Source organism: Lissotriton vulgaris, unplaced genomic scaffold, assembly GCF_964263255.1.
Source record: "Lissotriton vulgaris unplaced genomic scaffold, aLisVul1.2 SCAFFOLD_3657, whole genome shotgun sequence".
Taxonomy (NCBI): domain Eukaryota; kingdom Metazoa; phylum Chordata; class Amphibia; order Caudata; family Salamandridae; genus Lissotriton; species Lissotriton vulgaris.
This window is the reverse complement of record NW_028254133.1, coordinates 124,813-135,000: the sequence shown is the minus strand read 5'-3', so window position 1 is coordinate 135,000 and position 10,188 is coordinate 124,813. Positions and strand designations below refer to the sequence as shown.

Here is a 10,188-nt window from a genome sequence, read left to right as displayed (position 1 = left end):
GTAGGCTCTAGGAGCACTGGTTTTGGGCCTCTTAGCTTTCTTCGCTCAGCTTCAGTACAAGCAAGCAAACCACTCTGAAAAAAAAAAGCCTACAGCACCTGGTATTCCCAGGCGGTCTCCCATCCAGGTACTAACCAGGCCCGACCCTGCTTAACTTCTGAGATCGGACGAGATCAGGTGCTTTCCGGGTGGTATGGCCGTAGGCTCTAGGAGCACTGGTTTTGGGCCTCTTAGCTTTCTTCGCTCAGCTTCAGTACAAGCAAGCAAACCACTCTGAAAAAAAAAGCCTACAGCACCTGGTATTCCCAGGCGGTCTCCCATCCAGGTACTAACCAGGCCCGACCCTGCTTAACTTCTGAGATCGGACGAGATCAGGTGCTTTCAGGGTGGTATGGCCGTAGGCTCTAGGAGCACTGGTTTTGGGCCTCTTAGCTTTCTTCGCTCAGCTTCAGTACAAGCAAGCAAACCACTCTGAAAAAAAAAAGCCTACAGCACCTGGTATTCCCAGGCGGTCTCCCATCCAGGTACTAACCAGGCCCGACCCTGCTTAACTTCTGAGATCGGACGAGATCAGGTGCTTTCAGGGTGGTATGGCCGTAGGCTCTAGGAGCACTGGTTTTGGGCCTCTTAGCTTTCTTCGCTCAGCTTCAGTACAAGCAAGCAAACCACTCTGAAAAAAAAAAGCCTACAGCACCTGGTATTCCCAGGCGGTCTCCCATCCAGGTACTAACCAGGCCCGACCCTGCTTAACTTCTGAGATCGGACGAGATCAGGTGCTTTCAGGGTGGTATGGCCGTAGGCTCTAGGAGCACTGGTTTTGGGCCTCTTAGCTTTCTTCGCTCAGCTTCAGTACAAGCAAGCAAACCACTCTGAAAAAAAAAAGCCTACAGCACCTGGTATTCCCAGGCGGTCTCCCATCCAGGTACTAACCAGGCCTGACCCTGCTTAACTTCTGAGATCGGACGAGATCAGGTGCTTTCAGGGTGGTATGGCCGTAGGCTCTAGGAGCACTGGTTTTGGGCCTCTTAGCTTTCTTCGCTCAGCTTCAGTACAAGCAAGCAAACCACTCTGAAAAAAAAAAGCCTACAGCACCTGGTATTCCCAGGCGGTCTCCCATCCAGGTACTAACCAGGCCCGACCCTGCTTAACTTCTGAGATCGGACGAGATCAGGTGCTTTCAGGGTGGTATGGCCGTAGGCTCTAGGAGCACTGGTTTTGGGCCTCTTAGCTTTCTTCGCTCAGCTTCAGTACAAGCAAGCAAACCACTCTGAAAAAAAAAAGCCTACAGCACCTGGTATTCCCAGGCGGTCTCCCATCCAGGTACTAACCAGGCCCGACCCTGCTTAACTTCTGAGATCGGACGAGATCAGGTGCTTTCAGGGTGGTATGGCCGTAGGCTCTAGGAGCACTGGTTTTGGGCCTCTTAGCTTTCTTCGCTCAGCTTCAGTACAAGCAAGCAAACCACTCTGAAAAAAAAAAGCCTACAGCACCTGGTATTCCCAGGCGGTCTCCCATCCAGGTACTAACCAGGCCCGACCCTGCTTAACTTCTGAGATCGGACGAGATCAGGTGCTTTCAGGGTGGTATGGCCGTAGGCTCTAGGAGCACTGGTTTTGGGCCTCTTAGCTTTCTTCGCTCAGCTTCAGTACAAGCAAGCAAACCACTCTGAAAAAAAAAAGCCTACAGCACCTGGTATTCCCAGGCGGTCTCCCATCCAGGTACTAACCAGGCCCGACCCTGCTTAACTTCTGAGATCGGACGAGATCAGGTGCTTTCAGGGTGGTATGGCCGTAGGCTCTAGGAGCACTGGTTTTGGGCCTCTTAGCTTTCTTCGCTCAGCTTCAGTACAAGCAAGCAAACCACTCTGAAAAAAAAAAGCCTACAGCACCTGGTATTCCCAGGCGGTCTCCCATCCAGGTACTAACCAGGCCCGACCCTGCTTAACTTCTGAGATCGGACGAGATCAGGTGCTTTCAGGGTGGTATGGCCGTAGGCTCTAGGAGCACTGGTTTTGGGCCTCTTAGCTTTCTTCGCTCAGCTTCAGTACAAGCAAGCAAACCACTCTGAAAAAAAAAAGCCTACAGCACCTGGTATTCCCAGGCGGTCTCCCATCCAGGTACTAACCAGGCCCGACCCTGCTTAACTTCTGAGATCGGACGAGATCAGGTGCTTTCAGGGTGGTATGGCCGTAGGCTCTAGGAGCACTGGTTTTGGGCCTCTTAGCTTTCTTCGCTCAGCTTCAGTACAAGCAAGCAAACCACTCTGAAAAAAAAAAGCCTACAGCACCTGGTATTCCCAGGCGGTCTCCCATCCAGGTACTAACCAGGCCCGACCCTGCTTAACTTCTGAGATCGGACGAGATCAGGTGCTTTCAGGGTGGTATGGCCGTAGGCTCTAGGAGCACTGGTTTTGGGCCTCTTAGCTTTCTTCGCTCAGCTTCAGTACAAGCAAGCAAACCACTCTGAAAAAAAAAAGCCTACAGCACCTGGTATTCCCAGGCGGTCTCCCATCCAGGTACTAACCAGGCCCGACCCTGCTTAACTTCTGAGATCGGACGAGATCAGGTGCTTTCAGGGTGGTATGGCCGTAGGCTCTAGGAGCACTGGTTTTGGGCCTCTTAGCTTTCTTCGCTCAGCTTCAGTACAAGCAAGCAAACCACTCTGAAAAAAAAAAGCCTACAGCACCTGGTATTCCCAGGCGGTCTCCCATCCAGGTACTAACCAGGCCCGACCCTGCTTAACTTCTGAGATCGGACGAGATCAGGTGCTTTCAGGGTGGTATGGCCGTAGGCTCTAGGAGCACTGGTTTTGGGCCTCTTAGCTTTCTTCGCTCAGCTTCAGTACAAGCAAGCAAACCACTCTGAAAAAAAAAAGCCTACAGCACCTGGTATTCCCAGGCGGTCTCCCATCCAGGTACTAACCAGGCCCGACCCTGCTTAACTTCTGAGATCGGACGAGATCAGGTGCTTTCAGGGTGGTATGGCCGTAGGCTCTAGGAGCACTGGTTTTGGGCCTCTTAGCTTTCTTCGCTCAGCTTCAGTACAAGCAAGCAAACCACTCTGAAAAAAAAAAGCCTACAGCACCTGGTATTCCCAGGCGGTCTCCCATCCAGGTACTAACCAGGCCCGACCCTGCTTAACTTCTGAGATCGGACGAGATCAGGTGCTTTCAGGGTGGTATGGCCGTAGGCTCTAGGAGCACTGGTTTTGGGCCTCTTAGCTTTCTTCGCTCAGCTTCAGTACAAGCAAGCAAACCACTCTGAAAAAAAAAAGCCTACAGCACCTGGTATTCCCAGGCGGTCTCCCATCCAGGTACTAACCAGGCCCGACCCTGCTTAACTTCTGAGATCGGACGAGATCAGGTGCTTTCAGGGTGGTATGGCCGTAGGCTCTAGGAGCACTGGTTTTGGGCCTCTTAGCTTTCTTCGCTCAGCTTCAGTACAAGCAAGCAAACCACTCTGAAAAAAAAAAGCCTACAGCACCTGGTATTCCCAGGCGGTCTCCCATCCAGGTACTAACCAGGCCCGACCCTGCTTAACTTCTGAGATCGGACGAGATCAGGTGCTTTCAGGGTGGTTAGGCTCTAGGAGCACTGGTTTTGGGCCTCTTAGCTTTCTTCGCTCAGCTTCAGTACAAGCAAGCAAACCACTCTGAAAAAAAAAAGCCTACAGCACCTGGTATTCCCAGGCGGTCTCCCATCCAGGTACTAACCAGGCCCGACCCTGCTTAACTTCTGAGATCGGACGAGATCAGGTGCTTTCAGGGTGGTATGGCCGTAGGCTCTAGGAGCACTGGTTTTGGGCCTCTTAGCTTTCTTCGCTCAGCTTCAGTACAAGCAAGCAAACCACTCTGAAAAAAAAAAGCCTACAGCACCTGGTATTCCCAGGCGGTCTCCCATCCAGGTACTAACCAGGCCCGACCCTGCTTAACTTCTGAGATCGGACGAGATCAGGTGCTTTCAGGGTGGTATGGCCGTAGGCTCTAGGAGCACTGGTTTTGGGCCTCTTAGCTTTCTTCGCTCAGCTTCAGTACAAGCAAGCAAACCACTCTGAAAAAAAAAAGCCTACAGCACCTGGTATTCCCAGGCGGTCTCCCATCCAGGTACTAACCAGGCCCGACCCTGCTTAACTTCTGAGATCAGACGAGATCAGGTGCTTTCAGGGTGGTATGGCCGTAGGCTCTAGGAGCACTGGTTTTGGGCCTCTTAGCTTTCTTCGCTCAGCTTCAGTACAAGCAAGCAAACCACTCTGAAAAAAAAAAGCCTACAGCACCTGGTATTCCCAGGCGGTCTCCCATCCAGGTACTAACCAGGCCCGACCCTGCTTAACTTCTGAGATCGGACGAGATCAGGTGCTTTCAGGGTGGTATGGCCGTAGGCGCTAGGAGCACTGGTTTTGGGCCTCTTAGCTTTCTTCGCTCAGCTTCAGTACAAGCAAGCAAACCACTCTGAAAAAAAAAAGCCTACAGCACCTGGTATTCCCAGGCGGTCTCCCATCCAGGTACTAACCAGGCCCGACCCTGCTTAACTTCTGAGATCGGATGAGATCAGGTGCTTTCAGGGTGGTATGGCCGTAGGCTCTAGGAGCACTGGTTTTGGGCCTCTTAGCTTTCTTCGCTCAGCTTCAGTACAAGCAAGCAAACCACTCTGAAAAAAAAAAGCCTACAGCACCTGGTATTCCCAGGCGGTCTCCCATCCAGGTACTAACCAGGCCCGACCCTGCTTAACTTCTGAGATCGGACGAGATCAGGTGCTTTCAGGGTGGTATGGCCGTAGGCTCTAGGAGCACTGGTTTTGGGCCTCTTAGCTTTCTTCGCTCAGCTTCAGTACAAGCAAGCAAACCACTCTGAAAAAAAAAAGCCTACAGCTCCTGGTATTCCCAGGCGGTCTCCCATCCAGGTACTAACCAGGCCCGACCCTGCTTAACTTCTGAGATCGGACGAGATCAGGTGCTTTCAGGGTGGTATGGCCGTAGGCTCTAGGAGCACTGGTTTTGGGCCTCTTAGCTTTCTTCGCTCAGCTTCAGTACAAGCAAGCAAACCACTCTGAAAAAAAAAAGCCTACAGCACCTGGTATTCCCAGGCGGTCTCCCATCCAGGTACTAACCAGGCCCGACCCTGCTTAACTTCTGAGATCGGACGAGATCAGGTGCTTTCAGGGTGGTATGGCCGTAGGCTCTAGGAGCACTGGTTTTGGGCCTCTTAGCTTTCTTCGCTCAGCTTCAGTACAAGCAAGCAAACCACTCTGAAAAAAAAAAGCCTACAGCACCTGGTATTCCCAGGCGGTCTCCCATCCAGGTACTAACCAGGCCCGACCCTGCTTAACTTCTGAGATCGGACGAGATCAGGTGCTTTCAGGGTGGTATGGCCGTAGGCTCTAGGAGCACTGGTTTTGGGCCTCTTAGCTTTCTTCGCTCAGCTTCAGTACAAGCAAGCAAACCACTCTGAAAAAAAAAAGCCTACAGCACCTGGTATTCCCAGGCGGTCTCCCATCCAGGTACTAACCAGGCCCGACCCTGCTTAACTTCTGAGATCGGACGAGATCAGGTGCTTTCAGGGTGGTATGGCCGTAGGCTCTAGGAGCACTGGTTTTGGGCCTCTTAGCTTTCTTCGCTCAGCTTCAGTACAAGCAAGCAAACCACTCTGAAAAAAAAAAGCCTACAGCACCTGGTATTCCCAGGCGGTCTCCCATCCAGGTACTAACCAGGCCCGACCCTGCTTAACTTCTGAGATCGGACGAGATCAGGTGCTTTCAGGGTGGTATGGCCGTAGGCTCTAGGAGCACTGGTTTTGGGCCTCTTAGCTTTCTTCGCTCAGCTTCAGTACAAGCAAGCAAACCACTCTGAAAAAAAAAAGCCTACAGCACCTGGTATTCCCAGGCGGTCTCCCATCCAGGTACTAACCAGGCCCGACCCTGCTTAACTTCTGAGATCGGACGAGATCAGGTGCTTTCAGGGTGGTATGGCCGTAGGCTCTAGGAGCACTGGTTTTGGGCCTCTTAGCTTTCTTCGCTCAGCTTCAGTACAAGCAAGCAAACCACTCTGAAAAAAAAAAGCCTACAGCACCTGGTATTCCCAGGCGGTCTCCCATCCAGGTACTAACCAGGCCCGACCCTGCTTAACTTCTGAGATCGGACGAGATCAGGTGCTTTCAGGGTGGTATGGCCGTAGGCTCTAGGAGCACTGGTTTTGGGCCTCTTAGCTTTCTTCGCTCAGCTTCAGTACAAGCAAGCAAACCACTCTGAAAAAAAAAAGCCTACAGCACCTGGTATTCCCAGGCGGTCTCCCATCCAGGTACTAACCAGGCCCGACCCTGCTTAACTTCTGAGATCGGACGAGATCAGGTGCTTTCAGGGTGGTATGGCCGTAGGCTCTAGGAGCACTGGTTTTGGGCCTCTTAGCTTTCTTCGCTCAGCTTCAGTACAAGCAAGCAAACCACTCTGAAAAAAAAAAGCCTACAGCACCTGGTATTCCCAGGCGGTCTCCCATCCAGGTACTAACCAGGCCCGACCCTGCTTAACTTCTGAGATCGGACGAGATCAGGTGCTTTCAGGGTGGTATGGCCGTAGGCTCTAGGAGCACTGGTTTTGGGCCTCTTAGCTTTCTTCGCTCAGCTTCAGTACAAGCAAGCAAACCACTCTGAAAAAAAAAAGCCTACAGCACCTGGTATTCCCAGGCGGTCTCCCATCCAGGTACTAACCAGGCCCGACCCTGCTTAACTTCTGAGATCGGACGAGATCAGGTGCTTTCAGGGTGGTATGGCCGTAGGCTCTAGGAGCACTGGTTTTGGGCCTCTTAGCTTTCTTCGCTCAGCTTCAGTACAAGCAAGCAAACCACTCTGAAAAAAAAAAGCCTACAGCACCTGGTATTCCCAGGCGGTCTCCCATCCAGGTACTAACCAGGCCCGACCCTGCTTAACTTCTGAGATCGGACGAGATCAGGTGCTTTCAGGGTGGTATGGCCGTAGGCTCTAGGAGCACTGGTTTTGGGCCTCTTAGCTTTCTTCGCTCAGCTTCAGTACAAGCAAGCAAACCACTCTGAAAAAAAAAAGCCTACAGCACCTGGTATTCCCAGGCGGTCTCCCATCCAGGTACTAACCAGGCCCGACCCTGCTTAACTTCTGAGATCGGACGAGATCAGGTGCTTTCAGGGTGGTATGGCCGTAGGCTCTAGGAGCACTGGTTTTGGGCCTCTTAGCTTTCTTCGCTCAGCTTCAGTACAAGCAAGCAAACCACTCTGAAAAAAAAAAGCCTACAGCACCTGGTATTCCCAGGCGGTCTCCCATCCAGGTACTAACCAGGCCCGACCCTGCTTAACTTCTGAGATCGGACGAGATCAGGTGCTTTCAGGGTGGTATGGCCGTAGGCTCTAGGAGCACTGGTTTTGGGCCTCTTAGCTTTCTTCGCTCAGCTTCAGTACAAGCAAGCAAACCACTCTGAAAAAAAAAAGCCTACAGCACCTGGTATTCCCAGGCGGTCTCCCATCCAGGTACTAACCAGGCCCGACCCTGCTTAACTTCTGAGATCGGACGAGATCAGGTGCTTTCAGGGTGGTATGGCCGTAGGCTCTAGGAGCACTGGTTTTGGGCCTCTTAGCTTTCTTCGCTCAGCTTCAGTACAAGCAAGCAAACCACTCTGAAAAAAAAAAGCCTACAGCACCTGGTATTCCCAGGCGGTCTCCCATCCAGGTACTAACCAGGCCCGACCCTGCTTAACTTCTGAGATCGGACGAGATCAGGTGCTTTCAGGGTGGTATGGCCGTAGGCTCTAGGAGCACTGGTTTTGGGCCTCTTAGCTTTCTTCGCTCAGCTTCAGTACAAGCAAGCAAACCACTCTGAAAAAAAAAAGCCTACAGCACCTGGTATTCCCAGGCGGTCTCCCATCCAGGTACTAACCAGGCCCGACCCTGCTTAACTTCTGAGATCGGACGAGATCAGGTGCTTTCAGGGTGGTATGGCCGTAGGCTCTAGGAGCACTGGTTTTGGGCCTCTTAGCTTTCTTCGCTCAGCTTCAGTACAAGCAAGCAAACCACTCTGAAAAAAAAAAGCCTACAGCACCTGGTATTCCCAGGCGGTCTCCCATCCAGGTACTAACCAGGCCCGACCCTGCTTAACTTCTGAGATCGGACGAGATCAGGTGCTTTCAGGGTGGTATGGCCGTAGGCTCTAGGAGCACTGGTTTTGGGCCTCTTAGCTTTCTTCGCTCAGCTTCAGTACAAGCAAGCAAACCACTCTGAAAAAAAAAAGCCTACAGCACCTGGTATTCCCAGGCGGTCTCCCATCCAGGTACTAACCAGGCCCGACCCTGCTTAACTTCTGAGATCGGACGAGATCAGGTGCTTTCAGGGTGGTATGGCCGTAGGCTCTAGGAGCACTGGTTTTGGGCCTCTTAGCTTTCTTCGCTCAGCTTCAGTACAAGCAAGCAAACCACTCTGAAAAAAAAAAGCCTACAGCACCTGGTATTCCCAGGCGGTCTCCCATCCAGGTACTAACCAGGCCCGACCCTGCTTAACTTCTGAGATCGGACGAGATCAGGTGCTTTCAGGGTGGTATGGCCGTAGGCTCTAGGAGCACTGGTTTTGGGCCTCTTAGCTTTCTTCGCTCAGCTTCAGTACAAGCAAGCAAACCACTCTGAAAAAAAAAAGCCTACAGCACCTGGTATTCCCAGGCGGTCTCCCATCCAGGTACTAACCAGGCCCGACCCTGCTTAACTTCTGAGATCGGACGAGATCAGGTGCTTTCAGGGTGGTATGGCCGTAGGCTCTAGGAGCACTGGTTTTGGGCCTCTTAGCTTTCTTCGCTCAGCTTCAGTACAAGCAAGCAAACCACTCTGAAAAAAAAAAGCCTACAGCACCTGGTATTCCCAGGCGGTCTCCCATCCAGGTACTAACCAGGCCCGACCCTGCTTAACTTCTGAGATCGGACGAGATCAGGTGCTTTCAGGGTGGTATGGCCGTAGGCTCTAGGAGCACTGGTTTTGGGCCTCTTAGCTTTCTTCGCTCAGCTTCAGTACAAGCAAGCAAACCACTCTGAAAAAAAAAAGCCTACAGCACCTGGTATTCCCAGGCGGTCTCCCATCCAGGTACTAACCAGGCCCGACCCTGCTTAACTTCTGAGATCGGACGAGATCAGGTGCTTTCAGGGTGGTATGGCCGTAGGCTCTAGGAGCACTGGTTTTGGGCCTCTTAGCTTTCTTCGCTCAGCTTCAGTACAAGCAAGCAAACCACTCTGAAAAAAAAAAGCCTACAGCACCTGGTATTCCCAGGCGGTCTCCCATCCAGGTACTAACCAGGCCCGACCCTGCTTAACTTCTGAGATCGGACGAGATCAGGTGCTTTCAGGGTGGTATGGCCGTAGGCTCTAGGAGCACTGGTTTTGGGCCTCTTAGCTTTCTTCGCTCAGCTTCAGTACAAGCAAGCAAACCACTCTGAAAAAAAAAAGCCTACAGCACCTGGTATTCCCAGGCGGTCTCCCATCCAGGTACTAACCAGGCCCGACCCTGCTTAACTTCTGAGATCGGACGAGATCAGGTGCTTTCAGGGTGGTATGGCCGTAGGCTCTAGGAGCACTGGTTTTGGGCCTCTTAGCTTTCTTCGCTCAGCTTCAGTACAAGCAAGCAAACCACTCTGAAAAAAAAAAGCCTACAGCACCTGGTATTCCCAGGCGGTCTCCCATCCAGGTACTAACCAGGCCCGACCCTGCTTAACTTCTGAGATCGGACGAGATCAGGTGCTTTCAGGGTGGTATGGCCGTAGGCTCTAGGAGCACTGGTTTTGGGCCTCTTAGCTTTCTTCGCTCAGCTTCAGTACAAGCAAGCAAACCACTCTGAAAAAAAAAAGCCTACAGCACCTGGTATTCCCAGGCGGTCTCCCATCCAGGTACTAACCAGGCCCGACCCTGCTTAACTTCTGAGATCGGACGAGATCAGGTGCTTTCAGGGTGGTATGGCCGTAGGCTCTAGGAGCACTGGTTTTGGGCCTCTTAGCTTTCTTCGCTCAGCTTCAGTACAAGCAAGCAAACCACTCTGAAAAAAAAAAGCCTACAGCACCTGGTATTCCCAGGCGGTCTCCCATCCAGGTACTAACCAGGCCCGACCCTGCTTAACTTCTGAGATCGGACGAGATCAGGTGCTTTCAGGGTGGTATGGCCGTAGGCTCTAGGAGCACTGGTTTTGGGCCTCTTAGCTTTCTTCGCTC

At 52.2% G+C, this 10,188-nt stretch overlaps 52 non-coding genes across 52 annotated transcripts in view; all 52 read right to left on the bottom strand.

Moving 5' to 3' along the window:
• LOC147660300 (5S ribosomal RNA) overlaps window positions 1-6 on the bottom strand; it is a 119-nt gene extending 113 nt beyond the window's left edge. Inside the window, exon 1 of the ribosomal RNA XR_015306673.1 lies at window positions 1-6. This exon is cut by the window's left edge and continues 113 nt beyond it. This is a non-coding gene — a ribosomal RNA (5S ribosomal RNA).
• Window positions 7-86: 80 nt separating this feature from the next.
• LOC147660299 (5S ribosomal RNA) lies at window positions 87-205 on the bottom strand. Its single transcript, XR_015306619.1, has one exon. It is a non-coding gene; the product is annotated as a 5S ribosomal RNA (ribosomal RNA).
• Window positions 206-284: 79 nt separating this feature from the next.
• On the bottom strand, window positions 285-403 carry LOC147660298 (5S ribosomal RNA). The gene has a single exon (XR_015307165.1). It is a non-coding gene; the product is annotated as a 5S ribosomal RNA (ribosomal RNA).
• An 80-nt stretch (window positions 404-483) lies between these two features.
• On the bottom strand, window positions 484-602 carry LOC147660297 (5S ribosomal RNA). Its single transcript, XR_015307164.1, has one exon. It is a non-coding gene; the product is annotated as a 5S ribosomal RNA (ribosomal RNA).
• An 80-nt stretch (window positions 603-682) lies between these two features.
• LOC147660296 (5S ribosomal RNA) lies at window positions 683-801 on the bottom strand. The gene has a single exon (XR_015307163.1). It is a non-coding gene; the product is annotated as a 5S ribosomal RNA (ribosomal RNA).
• Window positions 802-881: 80 nt separating this feature from the next.
• LOC147660295 (5S ribosomal RNA) lies at window positions 882-1,000 on the bottom strand. The gene has a single exon (XR_015306634.1). It is a non-coding gene; the product is annotated as a 5S ribosomal RNA (ribosomal RNA).
• Window positions 1,001-1,080: 80 nt separating this feature from the next.
• On the bottom strand, window positions 1,081-1,199 carry LOC147660294 (5S ribosomal RNA). The gene has a single exon (XR_015307162.1). It is a non-coding gene; the product is annotated as a 5S ribosomal RNA (ribosomal RNA).
• An 80-nt stretch (window positions 1,200-1,279) lies between these two features.
• Window positions 1,280-1,398, bottom strand: LOC147660293 (5S ribosomal RNA). The gene has a single exon (XR_015307160.1). It is a non-coding gene; the product is annotated as a 5S ribosomal RNA (ribosomal RNA).
• An 80-nt stretch (window positions 1,399-1,478) lies between these two features.
• On the bottom strand, window positions 1,479-1,597 carry LOC147660292 (5S ribosomal RNA). The gene has a single exon (XR_015307159.1). It is a non-coding gene; the product is annotated as a 5S ribosomal RNA (ribosomal RNA).
• Window positions 1,598-1,677: 80 nt separating this feature from the next.
• On the bottom strand, window positions 1,678-1,796 carry LOC147660291 (5S ribosomal RNA). The gene has a single exon (XR_015307158.1). It is a non-coding gene; the product is annotated as a 5S ribosomal RNA (ribosomal RNA).
• An 80-nt stretch (window positions 1,797-1,876) lies between these two features.
• Window positions 1,877-1,995, bottom strand: LOC147660290 (5S ribosomal RNA). The gene has a single exon (XR_015307157.1). It is a non-coding gene; the product is annotated as a 5S ribosomal RNA (ribosomal RNA).
• An 80-nt stretch (window positions 1,996-2,075) lies between these two features.
• On the bottom strand, window positions 2,076-2,194 carry LOC147660289 (5S ribosomal RNA). Its single transcript, XR_015307156.1, has one exon. It is a non-coding gene; the product is annotated as a 5S ribosomal RNA (ribosomal RNA).
• An 80-nt stretch (window positions 2,195-2,274) lies between these two features.
• On the bottom strand, window positions 2,275-2,393 carry LOC147660288 (5S ribosomal RNA). The gene has a single exon (XR_015307155.1). It is a non-coding gene; the product is annotated as a 5S ribosomal RNA (ribosomal RNA).
• Window positions 2,394-2,473: 80 nt separating this feature from the next.
• Window positions 2,474-2,592, bottom strand: LOC147660287 (5S ribosomal RNA). Its single transcript, XR_015307154.1, has one exon. It is a non-coding gene; the product is annotated as a 5S ribosomal RNA (ribosomal RNA).
• Window positions 2,593-2,672: 80 nt separating this feature from the next.
• Window positions 2,673-2,791, bottom strand: LOC147660286 (5S ribosomal RNA). Its single transcript, XR_015307153.1, has one exon. It is a non-coding gene; the product is annotated as a 5S ribosomal RNA (ribosomal RNA).
• Window positions 2,792-2,871: 80 nt separating this feature from the next.
• LOC147660285 (5S ribosomal RNA) lies at window positions 2,872-2,990 on the bottom strand. The gene has a single exon (XR_015307152.1). It is a non-coding gene; the product is annotated as a 5S ribosomal RNA (ribosomal RNA).
• An 80-nt stretch (window positions 2,991-3,070) lies between these two features.
• Window positions 3,071-3,189, bottom strand: LOC147660284 (5S ribosomal RNA). The gene has a single exon (XR_015307151.1). It is a non-coding gene; the product is annotated as a 5S ribosomal RNA (ribosomal RNA).
• An 80-nt stretch (window positions 3,190-3,269) lies between these two features.
• On the bottom strand, window positions 3,270-3,388 carry LOC147660283 (5S ribosomal RNA). The gene has a single exon (XR_015307149.1). It is a non-coding gene; the product is annotated as a 5S ribosomal RNA (ribosomal RNA).
• Window positions 3,389-3,468: 80 nt separating this feature from the next.
• LOC147660282 (5S ribosomal RNA) lies at window positions 3,469-3,587 on the bottom strand. The gene has a single exon (XR_015306740.1). It is a non-coding gene; the product is annotated as a 5S ribosomal RNA (ribosomal RNA).
• A 73-nt stretch (window positions 3,588-3,660) lies between these two features.
• On the bottom strand, window positions 3,661-3,779 carry LOC147660281 (5S ribosomal RNA). Its single transcript, XR_015307148.1, has one exon. It is a non-coding gene; the product is annotated as a 5S ribosomal RNA (ribosomal RNA).
• Window positions 3,780-3,859: 80 nt separating this feature from the next.
• On the bottom strand, window positions 3,860-3,978 carry LOC147660280 (5S ribosomal RNA). The gene has a single exon (XR_015307147.1). It is a non-coding gene; the product is annotated as a 5S ribosomal RNA (ribosomal RNA).
• Window positions 3,979-4,058: 80 nt separating this feature from the next.
• Window positions 4,059-4,177, bottom strand: LOC147660279 (5S ribosomal RNA). Its single transcript, XR_015306564.1, has one exon. It is a non-coding gene; the product is annotated as a 5S ribosomal RNA (ribosomal RNA).
• Window positions 4,178-4,257: 80 nt separating this feature from the next.
• LOC147660278 (5S ribosomal RNA) lies at window positions 4,258-4,376 on the bottom strand. Its single transcript, XR_015307146.1, has one exon. It is a non-coding gene; the product is annotated as a 5S ribosomal RNA (ribosomal RNA).
• Window positions 4,377-4,456: 80 nt separating this feature from the next.
• Window positions 4,457-4,575, bottom strand: LOC147660277 (5S ribosomal RNA). Its single transcript, XR_015306274.1, has one exon. It is a non-coding gene; the product is annotated as a 5S ribosomal RNA (ribosomal RNA).
• An 80-nt stretch (window positions 4,576-4,655) lies between these two features.
• On the bottom strand, window positions 4,656-4,774 carry LOC147660276 (5S ribosomal RNA). The gene has a single exon (XR_015307145.1). It is a non-coding gene; the product is annotated as a 5S ribosomal RNA (ribosomal RNA).
• Window positions 4,775-4,854: 80 nt separating this feature from the next.
• LOC147660275 (5S ribosomal RNA) lies at window positions 4,855-4,973 on the bottom strand. The gene has a single exon (XR_015306592.1). It is a non-coding gene; the product is annotated as a 5S ribosomal RNA (ribosomal RNA).
• Window positions 4,974-5,053: 80 nt separating this feature from the next.
• LOC147660274 (5S ribosomal RNA) lies at window positions 5,054-5,172 on the bottom strand. The gene has a single exon (XR_015307144.1). It is a non-coding gene; the product is annotated as a 5S ribosomal RNA (ribosomal RNA).
• Window positions 5,173-5,252: 80 nt separating this feature from the next.
• Window positions 5,253-5,371, bottom strand: LOC147660273 (5S ribosomal RNA). Its single transcript, XR_015307143.1, has one exon. It is a non-coding gene; the product is annotated as a 5S ribosomal RNA (ribosomal RNA).
• An 80-nt stretch (window positions 5,372-5,451) lies between these two features.
• On the bottom strand, window positions 5,452-5,570 carry LOC147660272 (5S ribosomal RNA). Its single transcript, XR_015307142.1, has one exon. It is a non-coding gene; the product is annotated as a 5S ribosomal RNA (ribosomal RNA).
• Window positions 5,571-5,650: 80 nt separating this feature from the next.
• LOC147660271 (5S ribosomal RNA) lies at window positions 5,651-5,769 on the bottom strand. The gene has a single exon (XR_015307141.1). It is a non-coding gene; the product is annotated as a 5S ribosomal RNA (ribosomal RNA).
• Window positions 5,770-5,849: 80 nt separating this feature from the next.
• LOC147660270 (5S ribosomal RNA) lies at window positions 5,850-5,968 on the bottom strand. The gene has a single exon (XR_015307140.1). It is a non-coding gene; the product is annotated as a 5S ribosomal RNA (ribosomal RNA).
• Window positions 5,969-6,048: 80 nt separating this feature from the next.
• LOC147660269 (5S ribosomal RNA) lies at window positions 6,049-6,167 on the bottom strand. Its single transcript, XR_015307138.1, has one exon. It is a non-coding gene; the product is annotated as a 5S ribosomal RNA (ribosomal RNA).
• Window positions 6,168-6,247: 80 nt separating this feature from the next.
• Window positions 6,248-6,366, bottom strand: LOC147660268 (5S ribosomal RNA). Its single transcript, XR_015307137.1, has one exon. It is a non-coding gene; the product is annotated as a 5S ribosomal RNA (ribosomal RNA).
• Window positions 6,367-6,446: 80 nt separating this feature from the next.
• LOC147660267 (5S ribosomal RNA) lies at window positions 6,447-6,565 on the bottom strand. The gene has a single exon (XR_015307136.1). It is a non-coding gene; the product is annotated as a 5S ribosomal RNA (ribosomal RNA).
• An 80-nt stretch (window positions 6,566-6,645) lies between these two features.
• LOC147660266 (5S ribosomal RNA) lies at window positions 6,646-6,764 on the bottom strand. The gene has a single exon (XR_015307135.1). It is a non-coding gene; the product is annotated as a 5S ribosomal RNA (ribosomal RNA).
• An 80-nt stretch (window positions 6,765-6,844) lies between these two features.
• On the bottom strand, window positions 6,845-6,963 carry LOC147660265 (5S ribosomal RNA). The gene has a single exon (XR_015307134.1). It is a non-coding gene; the product is annotated as a 5S ribosomal RNA (ribosomal RNA).
• An 80-nt stretch (window positions 6,964-7,043) lies between these two features.
• On the bottom strand, window positions 7,044-7,162 carry LOC147660264 (5S ribosomal RNA). The gene has a single exon (XR_015307132.1). It is a non-coding gene; the product is annotated as a 5S ribosomal RNA (ribosomal RNA).
• An 80-nt stretch (window positions 7,163-7,242) lies between these two features.
• LOC147660263 (5S ribosomal RNA) lies at window positions 7,243-7,361 on the bottom strand. Its single transcript, XR_015307131.1, has one exon. It is a non-coding gene; the product is annotated as a 5S ribosomal RNA (ribosomal RNA).
• An 80-nt stretch (window positions 7,362-7,441) lies between these two features.
• Window positions 7,442-7,560, bottom strand: LOC147660262 (5S ribosomal RNA). The gene has a single exon (XR_015307130.1). It is a non-coding gene; the product is annotated as a 5S ribosomal RNA (ribosomal RNA).
• Window positions 7,561-7,640: 80 nt separating this feature from the next.
• Window positions 7,641-7,759, bottom strand: LOC147660261 (5S ribosomal RNA). The gene has a single exon (XR_015307129.1). It is a non-coding gene; the product is annotated as a 5S ribosomal RNA (ribosomal RNA).
• An 80-nt stretch (window positions 7,760-7,839) lies between these two features.
• Window positions 7,840-7,958, bottom strand: LOC147660260 (5S ribosomal RNA). The gene has a single exon (XR_015307128.1). It is a non-coding gene; the product is annotated as a 5S ribosomal RNA (ribosomal RNA).
• Window positions 7,959-8,038: 80 nt separating this feature from the next.
• Window positions 8,039-8,157, bottom strand: LOC147660259 (5S ribosomal RNA). Its single transcript, XR_015307126.1, has one exon. It is a non-coding gene; the product is annotated as a 5S ribosomal RNA (ribosomal RNA).
• An 80-nt stretch (window positions 8,158-8,237) lies between these two features.
• LOC147660258 (5S ribosomal RNA) lies at window positions 8,238-8,356 on the bottom strand. The gene has a single exon (XR_015307125.1). It is a non-coding gene; the product is annotated as a 5S ribosomal RNA (ribosomal RNA).
• Window positions 8,357-8,436: 80 nt separating this feature from the next.
• On the bottom strand, window positions 8,437-8,555 carry LOC147660257 (5S ribosomal RNA). Its single transcript, XR_015307124.1, has one exon. It is a non-coding gene; the product is annotated as a 5S ribosomal RNA (ribosomal RNA).
• An 80-nt stretch (window positions 8,556-8,635) lies between these two features.
• Window positions 8,636-8,754, bottom strand: LOC147660256 (5S ribosomal RNA). The gene has a single exon (XR_015307123.1). It is a non-coding gene; the product is annotated as a 5S ribosomal RNA (ribosomal RNA).
• Window positions 8,755-8,834: 80 nt separating this feature from the next.
• On the bottom strand, window positions 8,835-8,953 carry LOC147660255 (5S ribosomal RNA). Its single transcript, XR_015307122.1, has one exon. It is a non-coding gene; the product is annotated as a 5S ribosomal RNA (ribosomal RNA).
• Window positions 8,954-9,033: 80 nt separating this feature from the next.
• LOC147660254 (5S ribosomal RNA) lies at window positions 9,034-9,152 on the bottom strand. The gene has a single exon (XR_015307121.1). It is a non-coding gene; the product is annotated as a 5S ribosomal RNA (ribosomal RNA).
• An 80-nt stretch (window positions 9,153-9,232) lies between these two features.
• Window positions 9,233-9,351, bottom strand: LOC147660253 (5S ribosomal RNA). The gene has a single exon (XR_015307120.1). It is a non-coding gene; the product is annotated as a 5S ribosomal RNA (ribosomal RNA).
• An 80-nt stretch (window positions 9,352-9,431) lies between these two features.
• Window positions 9,432-9,550, bottom strand: LOC147660252 (5S ribosomal RNA). The gene has a single exon (XR_015307119.1). It is a non-coding gene; the product is annotated as a 5S ribosomal RNA (ribosomal RNA).
• An 80-nt stretch (window positions 9,551-9,630) lies between these two features.
• On the bottom strand, window positions 9,631-9,749 carry LOC147660251 (5S ribosomal RNA). The gene has a single exon (XR_015307118.1). It is a non-coding gene; the product is annotated as a 5S ribosomal RNA (ribosomal RNA).
• An 80-nt stretch (window positions 9,750-9,829) lies between these two features.
• LOC147660250 (5S ribosomal RNA) lies at window positions 9,830-9,948 on the bottom strand. The gene has a single exon (XR_015307117.1). It is a non-coding gene; the product is annotated as a 5S ribosomal RNA (ribosomal RNA).
• An 80-nt stretch (window positions 9,949-10,028) lies between these two features.
• LOC147660249 (5S ribosomal RNA) lies at window positions 10,029-10,147 on the bottom strand. Its single transcript, XR_015307115.1, has one exon. It is a non-coding gene; the product is annotated as a 5S ribosomal RNA (ribosomal RNA).
• Between the last annotated feature and the right edge of the window lie 41 nt (window positions 10,148-10,188).